Below are 18,237 nucleotides of genomic sequence, written 5' to 3'. Positions count from 1 at the left end.
ATTTCAGTAGTATGGGATTGGTATTTTTAAAGCACTCAGGGATTTAGGGGTAGCAGGTTGCTGCAATCATTGCATTTGGGATGTGAATCTTTCCTGCTTTTTCTTCTCATCACATCTATCCATATTTCATAGTTTGTTTTCCAAGCTGTATAACAAATTCTCAGAAACTTATCAGGTTAAGGGGTGCCTGAGTGGCTCAGTTGGTTAAGATCTGACTCCTGATTTCTGCTCAGGTCATGATCTAAGGGTCATGGGATCCAGCCCTGTGTTGAGCTGCACCCTCAGTGGGGAGTCTGCTTGAGATTCTCTCCCTCTCCCTTTATCCCTCCCCCCATTCTCTCTCTCTCTCTCTCTCTCTCTCTCTCTCTCTCTTTCTTTCCTTTTTAAAATAAATAAATCTTTTTTAAAAATGTAGGTTAAAAGAACAACACTTATCATTTCAGTTTCCATGCTTCAGGACTCCAGTATAACACAGCTACAGCTTTGATCAGGGTCTCACAAGGCTGCAGTCCTGGTATCAGCCAGGGCTGGAAGCTCATCTGAGTCCTCCTCCAGGCCCACAGGTTTTTGCAGGATTCATTTCCTATTGAACTCAAGGTGACTTGCCTTTTCAAGGCTCAAGGAGTGCTTTTCTGGCTTTACAACATCAAAGGGAAGGTGGGTGTAGTTACCACAAAGGACAGCAGATCAAAGCAAGCAGAATAGTCTGACTTGCACAGACCAATGGCACTAGCTGGTTAACAATGGTGTTCCTAGAAATAAAATCAATAGGAAGCCTACCAAATTCTTACTTTATCTGTATAAACAGAAAATTCTAGGTCAATTCACAAGTCTAATTCAAATCATAAAAATAGAGAGTCACAGCCCCTCAATCAATTTCCAAACTTGAGCCAGTTCACGGATCAGGAATGAAGAGTGGAAATGGATCCCTTTGAGGAGGGACCCCAGTATTCTACTAAAATTTATTCATCTAACCTTTCTCCCAGCCTTCCCCAAAAGGGGCTACAGCCACTTACCAGGATAACTACAGTGGGGAGAACGAAATGATCAGACCTCTCAGAGACTACTGGATGCTGACTGTGAAGAGGCATTGACTCCAGGAGAACTAAAATGTCACTGCAGCCCTCTGGTTGAGTAGAGGCTCAAGGGAGTTAGGTGATCAATGGAGTTTTAACTCAGGTTTGTCAGCGGGCCCCCAAACCCATCTTGTGGTTACTTTCCCAGTTTCAGAGTGCATAATTGGAGCAGACATACCTCACAGCCGGAATCCCCACATTTGTTCTCCAACCTGTGTAGTGAGGGCTATTACAGTGGGAAAGGCCAAGTGGAAACCATTAGAACTGTACATACCCCAGAAAAAATAGCACATGAAAAGAATTTGGCATTCTGGGAGAGACCCATTTGCTCTCCTTTGCAGGAGATGGATGGGTCTTAGGAAATAACATCAGATTATCATAGCTCAACCAGGTGGTGACTCCAAATGCAGCTCTTGTACCAGCTGTGGTTTCATCACTGTGCAAATTAACATCCCTTGGTGCCTGGTATGCAGCTATTGATCAGGCAAATGACTTTTTCACCATACCTGTCCATAAAGCCCTCCAGAGCCAGCCTTTGGCTGGCAAGACCAGCAGTACACCTGCACTGTCCTACCTTAGGAGGATATCAATGCTCCAACCTCCTTTGATTTTGGAGGCAACATGCTCCTCATTTGGGTGTGTTACTCTGGCCCATCTGCCAAGTGACCAAAAATGCTGCTAGTTTTTTACTGGGGCCCAGAACCATAGAAGGTTCTCTAATACCCCAGGCTGCTGTGCAAGCTGCTCTGCCACTTGGGCCATACGACCCATAGATCCAGTAGTATTTGAAGTGGCAATGACAGATTGGGATGCTGCCTGGATCCTTTCACGGGTCCCTATAGATTTAGTGCATTGCAGTTCTTTAAGATTTTGGAGTAAGGTCCTGCCATCCTCTGCAGATAGCTACTCTCCTTTCAAGAAATAGCTCTTGGTCTGCTTCTGGGCCCTAAAAAAGACTGAATTCTTGACTACGGGCCATCAGCTGCCCATCATGAACTGAGTGTTATCTGACCCACCAAGCCATAAAGTTGGCATTGGCAGCAACACTCCAGCATCAGATGAAAGTGGTATATATGTGATCAAACCCAGGCAGGCACTGAAGGTGCAAGTAAATTACATGAGGAAGTGGCCCAAATGCCCATACTCCCCATTCCTACTACATGGCCTTGTTGCCTCCATCCTGCATCTATTGCCCCATGGGGAGTTGTATATGATAAACTAACAGAGGAAGAAAAACTCAGGCCTGGTTTACCCATGGTTCTGCATGATATGCCAGCACCACCCAGAAGTGGACAGTCATAGCCCAACAGCCCCTTTATGGGACATCCCTCAAAAACAGTGGTGAAGGAAAACCCTCCTAGTGGGAAGAACTTCAGATAGTGTACCAGTTTGTTCATTTTTCTTGGAAGAAGTGGCAAGATGTGCAATTATACACTGATTCGTGTCTGAGCCAATGATTAGATTCAATGATCAAAGACTTGGAATATGATTCGAAAATTGGCAACAAAGAAATTTGGGGAGGAGGTATGTGAAAAGAACATCTCTGGGTAAAAATATCATGAATATATTTGTGTCCTATGTGAATGCTCACCAAAGGATGACCTTAGTTAGCAGAGAAGGATGTTAATAATCAAGTGGATAGGATGACCCATTTTATGAATATCAGTCAGCCTTTCCCCAGCCACCCCTAGTGTCACTTGACTGGCTCATAAACAAAGAGGCCATGAAGGCAGAAATGGAGGTTATGCAATGGCTCAGCAACAAGGCCTTCCACTCATCAAGGCTATAACCACTGCTGAGTGCCCAATCTACCAGCAGCAGGGAACAACACTGAGCTCCCAATATGTTACCATTCCCCAGAGTGATCAGCCAGCTACCTGGTGGCAAGTTGATTACACTAGACTGCTTCCATCATGGAAGGGACAGCGTTTTGTTCTTACTGGAATAGAAACTCTGGATATGGATTTGCCTTCCATGCATGCAATGTTTTTGCCAAAACTACCATCTGTAGAACTAAAGAATGCCTTATCCACTATCATGGTATTCCACACAGCACTGCCATAGTTCAAGAAACTCACTTCACAGCACAAGAAATGAAACAATGGGCTCATGCTTGTGGAATTCACTCTTACCATGTCCCCACCATCCTGAAGTAGCTGGCTTTGGAAACTCAGTTACAGCCCCAGCTTGGTGGCAGTACCTTGCAAGACTGGACAAGGTCCTCCAAAAGGCTGTATATGCCATAAAACAGCAACTAATAAACTAATATATGGTGCTATTCTTCCCAGAGCCAGGATTTAGGGGTTTAGGAATCAAGGGGTAGAAACGAGAGTGATAGCACTCACTGTTGCCCATGAGCAAAATTTTTCCTTCCTATTCCTGTGACTTTATGCTTTCCTGGACTAGAAGTCTTAGTTCCAAAGGAAGGGATGCTTCTACCAGGAGACAAAATGATTCCATTGAACTGGAAATTAAGACTGCCACCCAGCCACTTTGGGCTCCTTGTGCCTCTAGATCAACAGGCAAGGAAGGGAGTTACTGGGGAGATTGTTGTGACTACTGAGGGGAAATCGAAGTATTCCATGATGGAGGGAAAGAAGATAATATCTGGAACTCAGGACACCCTTAGGCCATCTCTTAGTATTTCCACGTCCTGTGATTAAGGTTGATGTAAACTACAACAACCCAACCCAGGCAGGACTAGTCATGATCCAGACCCTTTGGAAATGAAGGTTTGAGTCACCCAACCAGGTAAAGAACCATGACCAACTGAGGTATCAGCTGAAGGCAAAATGAATACAAAAATGGTTAGTAGAAGAAGGTTGTTATAAACCCCAGCTGCGACCCTATGGCCACTTACAGAAATGAGGACTGTAATTGCTATGAGTATTTTTGCCTTATTTTGTATTCAATACACTTATGTTTATGTATATAAACACATATAAAAATATATAATATATATTAAGAAAATATCTTTGTTTCTCTCCCCTCTTATCCTCTTACCATGTAACATAGATAAGCTGACTTTATATCATGGTGCTAGGTATTGCTAATTCTACATTATATTATTTGAGCTATGGAATATCAAAGTAAAGAATATCACTCAAGGACTTTACCTTCTCTTCTGGGGAATGTAGGCTAGTGGGTTTGGGGTTGTATGCAGGATATGCTTAGTATCATGTTAAGAAGAATTATGACCTTGTTACTGTGTTTCTTTGGAGATTAAGGAGATGTGTGTAATTGACAAGGAGTAGACTTGTGACGGTTAATTTATGTATCACCTTGACTGGGTTTAAAGAATGCCCAAAGAGTTGGTAAATGTTATTCCCTATTGTGTCTGTAAGAGTGTTTCTGGGGAGATTACCATTTGGTTCAGTAGAGATCCACCCTCATTGGTATGGTCAAATACCACCCAATCCATTGAGGGCGCAAATGGAACAAAAATGCAAAAGAAGAGTAAACTCATTCTCTCTTCTTGAGCTGGGCCATCTTTTCCTGTCCTTGGATATTGGCCTGGGTATTGGGCCTTCACACTCTGGGACTTATATCAGCAGCCCCTTGGTTCTCAGGCCTTCATCTTAGACCAAATTATGCCACCAGCTTTCCTGGTTCTATAGCCTACAGACAGCAAAGTGTGTGGGATTTCTTGGCCTCCTTAACCGCATGAACAAAGTTCTATAATAAATCTCCTTAGTTAGTTAGATAGATAGATAGATAGATAGAGACATTGATCTCCTATTGCAGACATATATATTGGATATAAACAGTAGAAATGTAAGTAGATACAGATATATCTCCTGTTGGTTCTATTTTTCTTGAGAACCCTAATACATGCAATTTCCATGATTCAAGCAGTCAGTACTGGGACCTTGATCATGGTCTCACAAGGCTGCAATGATGGTGTCAGCCAGGGTTGGAAGTTCATCTGAGTCCTTTTCTAGGCTCACATGTTTTTGGCAGAATTCATTTCCTGTTGAACTAATGGTTTGTCTTTTCAAGGCCCACAGGAGTGCTTCTCTGCCTTCACTTTTCTTGTTTCTGGGAAGTCCTCTTCTAAAGACTTTACCTGCTTAGGTCAGGACCATCCAGGCTGATCTCCCATTTAATTAACTCAAAGCCAACTTTAATTATAGACCTAATTAAATCTGCAAATTCCCTTCATCTTTGCCATATGATGAAACCAAGTCATGGAAGTGAAATCCGATCATATCTGCATTGCCACCCACACTCAGAGTGTAGATTATAAAGAGCATGTACACCAAGGGGCAGGAATCTTGAGGATCATCTTGGACTTCTGCCTACCACAGGTGGATTTAAGAGCAGGTTTTTAAAAATATCTTTATTTACGTATTTTAGAGAGTGAGAAAGAGAGGGAATGGGGCACCTGAGTGGCTCAGTCGTTAAGTATCTGCCTTTAGCTCAGGTCATGATCTCAGGGTCCTGGGATCGAGTCCCACATTGGGCTCCCCGCTCAGTGGGAAGCCTGCTTCTCCCTCTCCCACTCCCCCTGCATGTGTTCCCTCTCTTGCTGTGTCTCTCTCTGTCAAGTAAATAAATAAAATTCTTACAAAAAAAAAAAAAAGAGAGTGGGGGGCCTGGGTGGCTCAGTGGGTTAAAGCCTCTGCCTTCGGCTCAGGTCATGATCCCAGGGTCCTGGGATCGAGCCCCGCATCGGGGCTCTCTGCTCAGCAGGGAGCCTGCTTCCTCTTCTCTCTCTGCCTGCCTCTCTGCCCACTTGTGATCTCTGTCTGTCAAATAAATAAAATCTCTTAAAAAAAAAAAGAAAGAGAGAGAGAGAGGGAATGGCAGGAGACAATGAGGAGGAGAGGGAGAGAGAGAATCTCAAGCAGACTCCTTGCTGAGTATGGAGCCCAATATGGGGCTCAATCTCCCAACCCCGAGATCATGACCGGAGCTGAAATCAAGAGTTGGACGCTCAACCAACTGAGCCACCAAGGTGCCCAGGAGCAGTTATTTTTAAGTGTATAACGTAATTGCATTTTTTTTAAGATTTTATTTATATGGCAGAGAGACAAAGAGAAAGAAAAAGAGAGTGAGAGAGCAAACAAGCTGGGCGAGTCGCTGGCAGAGACAGCAAGCTCTCCACTGAGCAAGGAGGCTGATACAGGACTCGATCCCAGAACCCTGGGATCATGAGCTGAAGATCTCTGAACTGAAGGCAGAGGCTTAACCGACTGAGCCACCCAGGTATCCTAATAATTGCGTTTTGGAAAACATGCTGCTTTCTCTTCTGACATCATCATCATCATGCCTTGAATTTCTGATGTGAACAAGGCCTAGGGCTAAGTCTGAGAATAAACAAGTAAAGCACGATTTGTACTTTCCTGGCTGTTTTATACTGTGTATATAAAATGGAAAGGTGGCAATAGACAGCAGATGTGTTATGCAGTAAACCAAAAGTATAAAATAAAAGTGCTTTCCAGGTTTAGAGAAGGAAATGATCACAGGAGAGGAGTGACAGAGGGGGTTAGCAAATGAACTGGATCTTGAAATTGATCATGGAATTGAGCAAACATTTATTAAGCCCTATGTGACAGTATGGGGCCAGAAAGATGAATCAATGGCCTTTGCCTTCCAGGAATGTATGGTCCGGTGGGAGAGACAAACCCTGAGCCAAACAAATGTGGGCAGAATAAAAACTTGGTGCATCGGGGTGCCTGGGTGGCTCAGTTAGTTAAGCGTCCTATTCTTGATTTAGACTCAGGTTGTGATCTCAGGGTTGTGAGACTGAGCCCCTCATGGGGCTCCATGCTCAGCAGGAAGTCGGCTTGAGATTTTCTCTCTCCCTCTGCCCCTCCCCCACCTGTGAGTCTGCTTTCTCACTCTCTCTCAAATAAATAAATAAATCTTTATGGGGAAATGTTGGTACACTGAAGATAGAATACAGAGGAGAGAAATCCCATAAATTTTAAAAGATAACTAGGAGTCTTCCAGGTTACTGAGATTTAAAATATATTGGTCAACTAATCTTTGACAAAGCAGGAAAGAATGTCCAATGGAAAAAAGAGTCTCGGGGTGCGTGGGTGGCTCAGTGGGTTAAAGCCCCTGCTTTCGGCTCAGGTCATGATCCCAGGGTCCTGGGATCGGGCCCCGCATCGGGCTCTCTGCTCAGCAGGGAGCCTGCTTTCCTTCCTCTCTCTCTGCCTGCCTCTCTGCCTACTTGTGATCTCTGTCTGTCAAATAAATTTAAAAAAAATTTTTTTAAAAAGAAAAGAAAAAAGTCTCTTCAACAAATGGTGTTGGGAAAATTGGACAGCCACCCAGAATGAAACTGGACCATTTCCTTATACCACACACAAAAGTAGACTCAAAGTGGATAAAAGACCTCAATGTGAGACAGGAATCCATCAAAATCCTTGAGGAGAACACAGGCAGCAACCTCTTTGACCTCAGCCACAGCAACTTCTTCCTAGAAACATCCCCAAAGGCAAGGGAAGCAAGGGCAAAAAGGAACTATTGGGACTTCATCAAGATCAAAATCTTTTGCACAGCAAAGGAAACAGTCAACAAAACCAAAAGACAACTGACAGAATGGGAGAAGATATTTGCAAATGACATATCATATAAAGGGCTAGTATCCAATATCTATAAAGAACTTATCAAACTCAACACCCGAAGAACAAATAATCCGATCAAGAAATGGGCAGAAAACATGAACAGACATTTCTTCAAAGAAGACATCCAAATGGCCAACAGACTCATGAATAAGTGCCCAACATCACTCAGCATCAGGGAAATACAAATCAAAACCATGATGAGATACCACCTCACACCAGTCAGAATGGCTAAAATTAAAAAGTCAGGAAACAACGGGTGTCAGCAAGGATGCAGAGAAAGGGGAACCCTCCTACACTGCTGGTGGGAATGCAAGCTGGTGCAGCCATTCTGGAAAACAGTATGGAATTTTCTCAAAAAGTTGAAAATAGAGCTACCCTATGACCCAGCAATTACACTACTGGGTATTTACCCCAAAGATACAAATGTAGTGATCTGATGGGGGCACATGCATCTGAATGTTTATAGCAGCAGTGTCCACAATAGCCAAACTATGGAAAGATGTCCATCAACATGGGCAGATGCTGTATATATATATATACAATGGAATACTATGCAGCCATCAAAAAACCCGAAATCTTGCCATTTGCAACGACATGGATGGAACTAGAAGGTATTATGCTAAACAAAATAAGTCAATCAGAGAAAGACAATTATCATATAATCTCACTGATACAAGGAATTTGAGAGGCAGGGCAGGGGTGGGCGTAAGGGAAAGAAAAAATGAAACAAGACGGGATCAGGAGGGAGACAAACCATAAGACACTCTTAATACCACAAAACAAACTGAGCGTTGCTGAGGGGTGGAGGGGAGGGATAGGGTGGTTAGGTGATGGACATTGGGGAGGGTATGTGCTATAGTGAGCACTGTGAATTGTGTAAGACTAATGATTCACAGACCTGTATCCCTGAAACAAATAATGCATTATATGTTAATAAAAATAATAATTAAATTAAATTTTAAAAATATCTTCTCAGGGACACCTGGGTGGCTTAGTTAAGCCTCTACCTTCAGCTCATGTCATGATCCCAGGGTCCTGGGATCAAGTCCCACATGGGGTTACTTGCTAAGGGGAGGGAACTTCTTCTCCCTTTCCCTCTGCCTGTCACTCCCACTGCTTGTACTCTCTCTCTCTGACAAATAAATAAATCTTAAAAAAATAAAATATCTTTGCAGAAGAAGGGAAAGACAAAAAACGACAAAGCAGGGTATAAGGGGAAGAACAAAGGAGAGAGATAATGACTAAATGTGTGCCAGAGACTAAGTCTTGGGACCTTGTGTGTCCTGCTATATAACTGACATAACCATGAGATTCCTGAGAATACTATAAGGGGCTTGGAGAGGAAGTGGAGGACACTAAAGGCACCACCTCAGGTTTTTTTTTACTACATTTATTCAAGTACTCTGGTGTGAGCTCATGAATATCCCGAAGACTCAATTGCCACCTCTGTCAAACTGGGATAATAATAGCTCCTATTTCTGAGGTGTTGATGAGATGGTTGAATGGGACATTCTGTGTGAAGACTTTTAAGATAGCACCATGGGGCCAGCATTCAGACAGTGATGAATATTTGCTGCTTTTATCAGAGGAGAAAGATCTCTAGAATTGAGTAAAATGTTGATGGGGGGGCAGGAAATGGGTGAAGGTGGCCAAAAAGTACAAACTCCCAGTTATAAGATAAATAAGTCCTGGGGATGTAATGTGCAGCAAGGTGACTGCAGTTAAGAACACTGTATTTGTTAAGTTGCCAAGAGAGATCTTTAAGTACTCATCACAAGGGAAAAAAGTTGAAACTATGTGAAATGATGGGTTTAACTAGATTATTGTGCTCATGATTTTGCAATATTGACAAATGATTATACTGTATTCATGAAACTAATATGATTTCATATTTCTATCATAACAATAAAACTAGGGGGAAAGATGCACAAAGTGCACATTTGCAGTGATATTAAGGAATGAAATTGCTTTGAAAGGTGTTTGAAAAACTTAAGATGGTAAATTTTTGTCATGACACTTTTATTCTTTTTAATTTTATTTTGATAAGTCTTCAGCAAAGATCTACACTTTTTATAGATTTTCAGTTGTAGAACACAATAGTGTTAACTAAAGGCACAATGTTACACAGCAGATTTCTAGAACTTTTTCATCTTGAAAAAGCATTACTAAAATTTTATACCTCTTGATTAGCAACTCCCTATTTCCTCTCCCTACTTTCTCTTGGCAACCACTCTTCTGCTCTATGCTTCTATGAGTTTGACCAATTTAAATAGCTCATATAAGTAGACTCATGCAGTATTTTTTCTTCTGCAACTGGCTTATTTCACTTAGTTTAATGTCCTTAAGGTTTATCCATATTGTAGCATATGACAGGATTTCCTTCCTTTTTAAGGCTGAATAATATTTCACTGTATGTATTTACTAAGCTTTCATTTGTGTGTGTGAGAAAGAGATAAAGATTAGAATTTTATGTATGTGTGTGTGTGTATGTATATGTATATATACATACACATACACATACATACCATGCCCAGCATGGAACCCAATGTGGGGCTTGCACTCAGGACCCTGAGATCAAGAACTGGGCTGAGATCAAGAGTTGGACACTTAGCCACTTGAGCCACCTAGATACCCAAAGTCATTACTTGACTTTTATCTAAAATTATACAGGGCACCTGGGTGGCTCAGTCAGTTAAGTGTCTGCCTTCAGCTCAGGTCATGATCCTGGAGTCCTGAGATTAAGCCCCACAATGTGCACCCTGCTCAGCAGAGAGCTTGCTTCTCCCTCTGCCCCTCACCCTGTTCCTGTTCTCTCTTGCTCACTCACTTGCTCTCTCTCTCTCAAATAAATAAATAAAAATCTAAAAAAAAAAAATTATACATTCTTGGGATGCTGGGTGGCTCAGTCAGTTAAGCATCCAGCTTTGGGTCATGATCTTATGAGTTGTGAGATCAGGGCCCACATCAGGCTCCATTCTCTCGAATGGGGAGTCTGCTTGAAGATTCTCTCCCTCTGCCTTTCCCCTCACTCACTCACTCTCTCTCTCTCAAATAAATAAATATTTTAAAAATTATAAATTCCCATTCTTTTTAAAAATTAATCCATTTCTAGATACAAAGAAGAAATTGGTAAATGTACCAAAACTCTACCATTTAGGAAAAAAATCAGGGTTAATGTTTGGTGATTATAGTTCTAGACATTACAGTAAGAGGAAATAATTGAGATGAAAGGCAGATGATCATTTTTTAGGATGGATTTCACCATGCAAGCTATTTTTTATATGAACAGCATTAAATTTGTTTTGCTTAAGTTTAAAGATAAAAAAACTAAAACGAAATAGAGGGAATTACTGAGTTTTAGTACAAGAGATGTTAATTCTTTTTTAAAGATTTTGTTTATTTATTTGACAGAGAGAGATCACGAGTAGACAGAGAGGCAGGCAGAGAGAGAGAGAAGCAGGCTCCCTGCTGAGCAGAGAGCCCGATGTGGGACTCGATCCCAGGACCCTGAGATCATGACCTGAGCCGAAGGCAGCGGCTTAACCCACTGAGCCACCCAGGCGCCCCTATGTTAATTCTTTTTTAAAACTCCTCCTTGAAGGGGAGCAGAATATGCTACTCTACCACTTTGGCATGTGGATTATCTTAAGCTGAGGTCAATCAAGATCCAGAAGACCCAGGAAAAAGCTTTTTACCTCCCCTTTAACTGCCTGAAAGAATTTAGATAGAAGATCTGGTCTATCTAAACTAACACCAGAGATAACTACAAAGAATTTGGCAAGGCATGGGTAAACTGGGGAAGGGGGGTGGACTGGAGATCAAATTCCTCTCTGTCCCACTGTCTCCACAAAGCATGGCAAACATGTTTACCAAACTTCTGCTCTACCTGTCTTCCCATAAATTTTCTTCTTTCCCACCTTCGAAGTCCCAGACCCTACCCCTTCTCCTATGCTCAGGACAGCATGTAAGTCTCAATTGCCTGACTGCCTGTGGATTTCATATTCTTTTAAGGCTCCTGTACATGTATCATTAAATTTGTTTTTCTCTTGTTAATCTGTGCTATGTCAATTTAATTGTTAAGCCAGCCAAAGAACCTGGAAGGGAAGAAGGAGAAGTTTTCCTCCCCTACACTTTTCTTGTATATGGGCAAACCTCATTTTATTGCACTTACCTTTATTGTGCATCACAGATACTGCATTTTTTACAGATTGAAGATTTGTTGCAACCCTGCATTGGGCAAGTCTCTTAGCACCATTTTCCAAAAGCATCTTCTCACTTTGTGTCTCTGTGTCACATTTTACTAATTCTTGCAGTATCTCAAACTTTTTCATTATTATTGTATTTGTTTTAGTGATCCGTGATCAGTGATCTTTGATGTTACTACAGCCATTGCTTTTGAGTGTCACAAACCATATCCATGTAAGATGGTGAATTTAATGGATACAGGTGTGTGTTCTGACTGCTCCACTGACCAGCCACTCCCCTATCTCTCTCCCTCTGCTCAGACCTCCCTATTCCCTAAGACACAACAATATTGAAATCAGGACAATAAGCCTACAATGGTCTCTAAGTGTTCAAGTGAAAGGAAGAGTCGCACATCTCTCACTTTAAATAGGAAACTAGAAATGATTAAACTTAGTGAGGAAGGTATGTCAGGAGCCAATACAGGCCTAAAGCTAAGGCTCTTATACAAAACAGTCAGCCAAGATGTGTGCAAAGAAAAAGTTCTTGAAGGAAATTAAAAGAGCTACTCCAGAGAACACATGAATGATAAGAAAATGAAACAGCCTTATTGCTGATAAGGAGAAAGTTTGAGTGGTCTAGACAGAATAAACTAGCTACAACATCTCATTAACTACATCCTAGTCCAGAAAAAAACCCTAATTCTCTTCAGTTCTATGAAGTCTGAGGGAGGTAAAGAAGCTGTAGGAAAAAAGTCTGAAGCTAGCAGAGGTTGGTTCATAAGGTTTAAGAAAAGAAGCTGTATCTATAATATCAAACTGCAAGGTGAAGCGGCATGTGCTGATGTAGAAGCTGCAGCAAGTTCTCCAAAAGATCCAGCTAAGATCATTAATGAAGGTGGCTACACTAAACAACAGATTTTCAGTGCAGACAAACAACCTTCCATTGGAAAAGGATGCCATCTGGGACTTTCATAGCTAGAGAGAAGAAATCAATGCTTGGCTTCAAAGCTTCAAGGAACAGGCTGACTCTCTTGATAGGAGCCAATGGAACTGGTGACTTTAAGTTGAAGCCAGTGCTCATAGACCATTCTGAAAATCCTAGAGCCCTTAAGAATTATGTTTAAATATACTCTGCCTGTGCTCTGTAAAAGGAAAAATAAAGCTTGGATGAGAGTACATCTATTTATAACATAGTTTACTGAGTATTTTAAGCCCACTGTTGAGACCTACTGCTCAGAAATAAAGATCTCATTCAAAGTATTACTTCTCAGAGGCACCTAGGTGGCACCTTCAGTTCAGGTCATGATCTCAGCATCCTGGGATCAAGCCCTGCATCAGGCTCCCTGCTCAATGGGGGGAGTCTGCTTCTTCCTCTCCCCTTGCTCCTCTCCCTCACTGGTTTTCTCTCTCTCTCTCTCTCTCTCATAAATAAATAAAACCTTTTTAAAAAAGTATTGGAGCACCTGGGTGGCTAAGTGGGTTAAACCTCTGCCTTTGGCCTAGGTCCTGATCTCAGGGTCCTGGGATCAAGCTCAGTAGGCAGCCTGCTTCCCCCTCTCTCTCTGCCTGCCTCTCTGCCTACTTGTGATCTCTCTCTGTCAAATAAATAAATAAAATCTTTAAAAAAAAAAAAAGAAGAAGAAGAAGGAAAGAAAGGAAGGAAGGAAGAAAAAGAAATGGAGCCTGAAGATGGGACTGAATTGCTGCGATCTCATGATAAAATTTGAACAGATGAGGAGTCGCTTCTTATGGATGAGCAAAGAAAGTGGTTTCTTTTTTTTTTTTTAAGATTTTATTTCTTTATTTGACAGAGACACAGAGAAAGAGGGAACACAGCAGGGGGAGTGGGAGAGAGAGAAGTAGGCTTCCCACTGAGCAGGGATCCCAATGCAGGGCTCAATCCCAGGACCCTGGGATGATGACCTGAGCTGAAGGCAGATGCTTAACGACTAAGCTACCCAGGTGCTCCCCCAAATTGGTTTTTTTTAAGATTTTATTTATTTATTTGACAGACAGAGAGAGATCACAAGTAGGCAGAGAGGCAGGCAGAGAGAGAGGGAGAAGCAGGTTCCCTGCTGAGCAGAGAGCCCAATGCAGGGCTCGGACCCAGGACCCTGGGATCATGACCTGGGCCGAAGGCAGAGGCTTTAACCCACTGAGCCACCCAGGCGCCCCCCAAAATTTGTTTCTTGAGATGGAGTCTATTCCAGGTGAAAATGCTATGAAGATTGTTGATATGACAACAAAAGATTTAGAATATTAAATAAACTTAGTCAATAAAGCAGTGGTCATGTTTGAGAGGATTGACTCCAATTTTGAAAGTTCTACTATAGGTAAAATATTATTTTTGTGGGTGAAATATTATTAAACAACATTGCATATTGGCAGACAAATCATTCATGAAAGGAAGAGTCCACTGACGGCATAGATTCATTGTTGTCTTACTTTAACAAATTGCTACAGCCACCCACTCTTTCAGTGACCCTGGTCAGCAGCCATAAACATTGAGACAAAACCCTCCACCAGCAAAAAGATTATGACTCACTGAAAGCTCAAATGATGGTTTGCATTTTTTAGCAATCAACTGTTTTTAAATTATATACATAGGTTTTTAGACATAATGCTATTTCACACTTAATAGTCTACAGTATAGTGTAAACATAACTTTTATATGCACTGGGAAACCAAAAAAATCATTGACTCTCTTTATTGCAATATTTACTTCATTGCAGTAGTCAAAAACCAAGCCTGCAGTATCTCCACGGTATACATATGTAATATAGTTTTCCCTGAAATAAACATATTTATTTTTTTTTTTGAAATAAACATATTTAAATTGCATGTCAAAGAGACAGACACAAAGAAAAAGTGATATAGAACAATTACCATAAAGACCCTACTTGGGGTGCCTGGCTGGCTCAACTGGTAGAGCATGCAACTCTTGATCTCAGGGTTGTAGGTTCCAGACCGATGTGGAGTATAGGAGTTACTTGAAAATAAAATCTTGGGTGCCTGAGTGACTCAGTGAGTTAAGCCTCTGCCTTTGGCTCAGGTCGTGGTCTCAGGGTCCTGGAATCAAGGACCTCAAGCCCTCGTTGGGCTCTCTGCTCAGCGGGGAGCCTGCTTCCTCCTCTCTCTCTGCCTGCCTCCCTCCCTACTTGTGATCTCTCTCTCTGTCTGTCAAATAAATAAATAAAATCTTTAAAATAAAATAAAATAAAATCTTAAAAAAAAAAAAGACCCTAGGGGCAACTGGGTGGCTCAGTTGGTTAAGTGTCTACCTTCAACTCAGGTCATGATCTCAGAGTCCTGGGATCAAGTCCTGCATCAGGCACCCTGCTCACCAGGGAATCTGCTTCTCCCCATGACCCTCCCCCTTCTCATTCTCTCTCTGTCTCTCACTGTCTCTCTCTCTCTCTCTCAAATAAATAAAACCTTAAAAAAAGGGGCGCCTGCGTGGCTCAGTGGGTTAAGCCGCTGCCTTCGGCTCAGGTCATGATCCCAGGTCCTGGGTTCAAGCCCCACATCGGGCTTTCCGCTCGGCGGGGAGCCTGCTTCCTCCTCTCTCTCTGCTTGCCTCTCTGCCTACTCGTGATTTTTCTCTGTCAAATAAATAAATAAAATCTTTTAAAAAAAAAAAAACCTTAAAAAAAAAAAAGACCCTACTTGGTTACATTTCTGAACTGTAAGGATAAACATTTTTTCAGACATCTAAGCATAAATAGCAAGCCTTCATGCAAAGACAATTCCATGGGGAAAGAATAGTCTTTTCAATATATGATACTAAGGCAATTGGATATCCACATACGAAAGGACGGTTTTTGGATCCTTACCTCATTCTATATGCAAAAATTGGATCTAAAGGGCCAAAAAAACCTATATGTAAGAACCAAAATCATAGAACTCTGAGAAGAAAACAGTATATTTATCTAGGCAATAATTACTTAGCTATAAAACTGCGCATAAGTGACAATAGAAAAAAATAGGTTGGACTTTATCAAAATTTAAAACTTTTGTACTTCAAGTGACATCACCAAAAACAAAAAATGAAAAGGCAATCCACAGAATGGGAGAATACATTTATGAATCTTATATCTGCTTAGGACGTATCTAGAATACTTAAACAACACTTGCAACTCAATAATAAGACAACCCATTTTTTAAATGGGCAAAGGGTTTAAATAAACATTTGTTCAAATAAGATGTGAAGGGCACCTGGTGACTCAGTTGGTTGAGTGACTGCCTGTGGCTCAGGTCATGATCCTGGAGTCCCAGGATCGAGTCTCGCATTGTGGCTGGGGGGGGGGGGGGGGGGGTTCCTGCTCAGCAGGGAGTCTGCTTCTCCCTCTGCTTCTCCTCCTCATGCTCTCTCATTCTCTCTCTCTCTCTCAAATAAATAAATAAAATCTTTTTTAAAAGATGTGAAAATGGCCAGTAAATGCATGAAACGATGCTTAATATCATTAATGATGCAAATAAACATAAGAAATACCAATTAGCATCACTGTGATAAATAAGATAATAACAGGTGTTGTTCACAATGTGGAGAAACTGGAACCCTCAGACACTGCAAGCTGGAATGTGAAATGGTGCAGCCACTCTGGAAAACAGGCAGTTCATCAGAATGTTAAACACAGTGTTACCATGTGATCTAGCAATTCTGATCCTAGGCATATACCCAAAAGAATTGAAACATATGTCTACCCAAAAACTTGATCATGAACTTTCGTAATAGAAGTGGGAGCAATCGGGGGCACCTGGATGCCTCAGTGAGTAAAGCATCCAGCTTTTGGTTTTGTCTCAAGTCATAATCTCATAGGTTGCATAATGGAGCCCTGAAACAAGATTTGTACTCAGCAAGGAGTCTGCTTGAAGATTCTCTCTCTGCCCCTCCCCTCACCCAAGTGCACTCTATTTCAAATAAATAGTTCTTAAAAAAATAAAAAATAGGGGTGCCTAGGTGGCTCAGTTAAAGCCTCTGCCTTCAGCTCAGGTCATGATCCCAGGATCCTGGGTCTGAGCCCTGCATAGGGCTCTCTGCTCGGCAGGGAGCCTGCTTCCCCCCCCACCCTCTGTCTGCCTCTCTGCCTACTTGTGATCTCTGTCAAATAAATAAAATCTTTTAAAAAAATAAATAAAAAATAAAAATAAGAGTGAAAACAACTCAAATATCCATCGACTGTTGACTGTGTAAACAAAATGTGCTACAGTGGAATACTACTCGACCATAAACTGGGATGAATTACTGATACATGCTACAACATAAATGAGCCTGGAAAAACATGCTGAGTGAAAGAAGCCAGACACAAAAGACCAAACATTCATGATACCATATATACACAAAATACCTAGAATAGCCAAATTCATACATCAGTGTTTGCCAAGGGCTGGAGGGAGGAGACATTAGGGAATGGATAAGAGGTTTCTCTTTGGGGTGATAAAAATGTTCCAAAATTAGAGAATGGTAATGGTTGCAAAACTCTAAATATACAGAAATTAAGTTGTATACTTTTAGCAGGTGAATTTTATGGCATGTAAATTATATCTCAGTAAAGCTACTTAAAAAAAAAAGTTTCTTCAAGACCTCAAAAATAGGGGTGCCTGGCTGGCTTAGTCGGTTAAGTGTCTTGCCTTCAGCTCTGTCATGATCCCAGGATCCTGGGGCTGAGTCCTGTATCAGGCTCCCTGCTCAGTGGGGAGCCTGCTTCTCCCTCTGCCTCTTCTTCTCCCCCTGCGTGTGCTCTCTCTCTCAAATAAATAAACAAAATCTTAAAAAAAAAAAAAGACCTCAATAAGACTCACCTGACTTCACCGTGCCAAATTCAGTGACCACACAGCAATGTCTAACCTCTAAGGGAAAGATTAACCTAAAATTTTTATACACAGTCAAAATGTATATTCAAATACAAAAGCAACAGGCAGACTGCTGAAAAAGGTACACAAGAGAGAAATCTAGCTAAACAAGAAAGATTGAAACTCAAGAATATGACACCAGAGAAGTGAAGGTAAAAGAATTGGAAGTGAAAATTCAATCAACTTAAATATAGAGCCAAGATAAAACAATAGGGAAAACACAGTTTGAATAGAATGTAAATGTTATAAACAAAGAAAGAAAATTGAGTCCTTTCTTTCAGAGATGAGGAGAAAAATAGTAAACTACTTTCCTCTTCCCTTCCTTCTGCCTTTTGAGTTTGTTCTCTATATACATGTTTTGTTTTGTTTTTTAACGTGGTCAGTACAGCTCTAGTTTACACTGTTCTATGGGAACGAACAACTCCAAAACCTCAGTGGATCAACAGTACAAGTTTATTTCTTGCTCAGGTCACATATCTAATACTGGTTGTCCCAGGGTTCTGGACTACACACTCACCTAGAGACCTAGACTGACAGAGCTTCACC

This window comes from Lutra lutra, chromosome 3, assembly GCF_902655055.1.
Source record: "Lutra lutra chromosome 3, mLutLut1.2, whole genome shotgun sequence".
Classification (NCBI taxonomy): domain Eukaryota; kingdom Metazoa; phylum Chordata; class Mammalia; order Carnivora; family Mustelidae; genus Lutra; species Lutra lutra.
Note: the sequence above shows the minus strand (reverse complement) of the source record.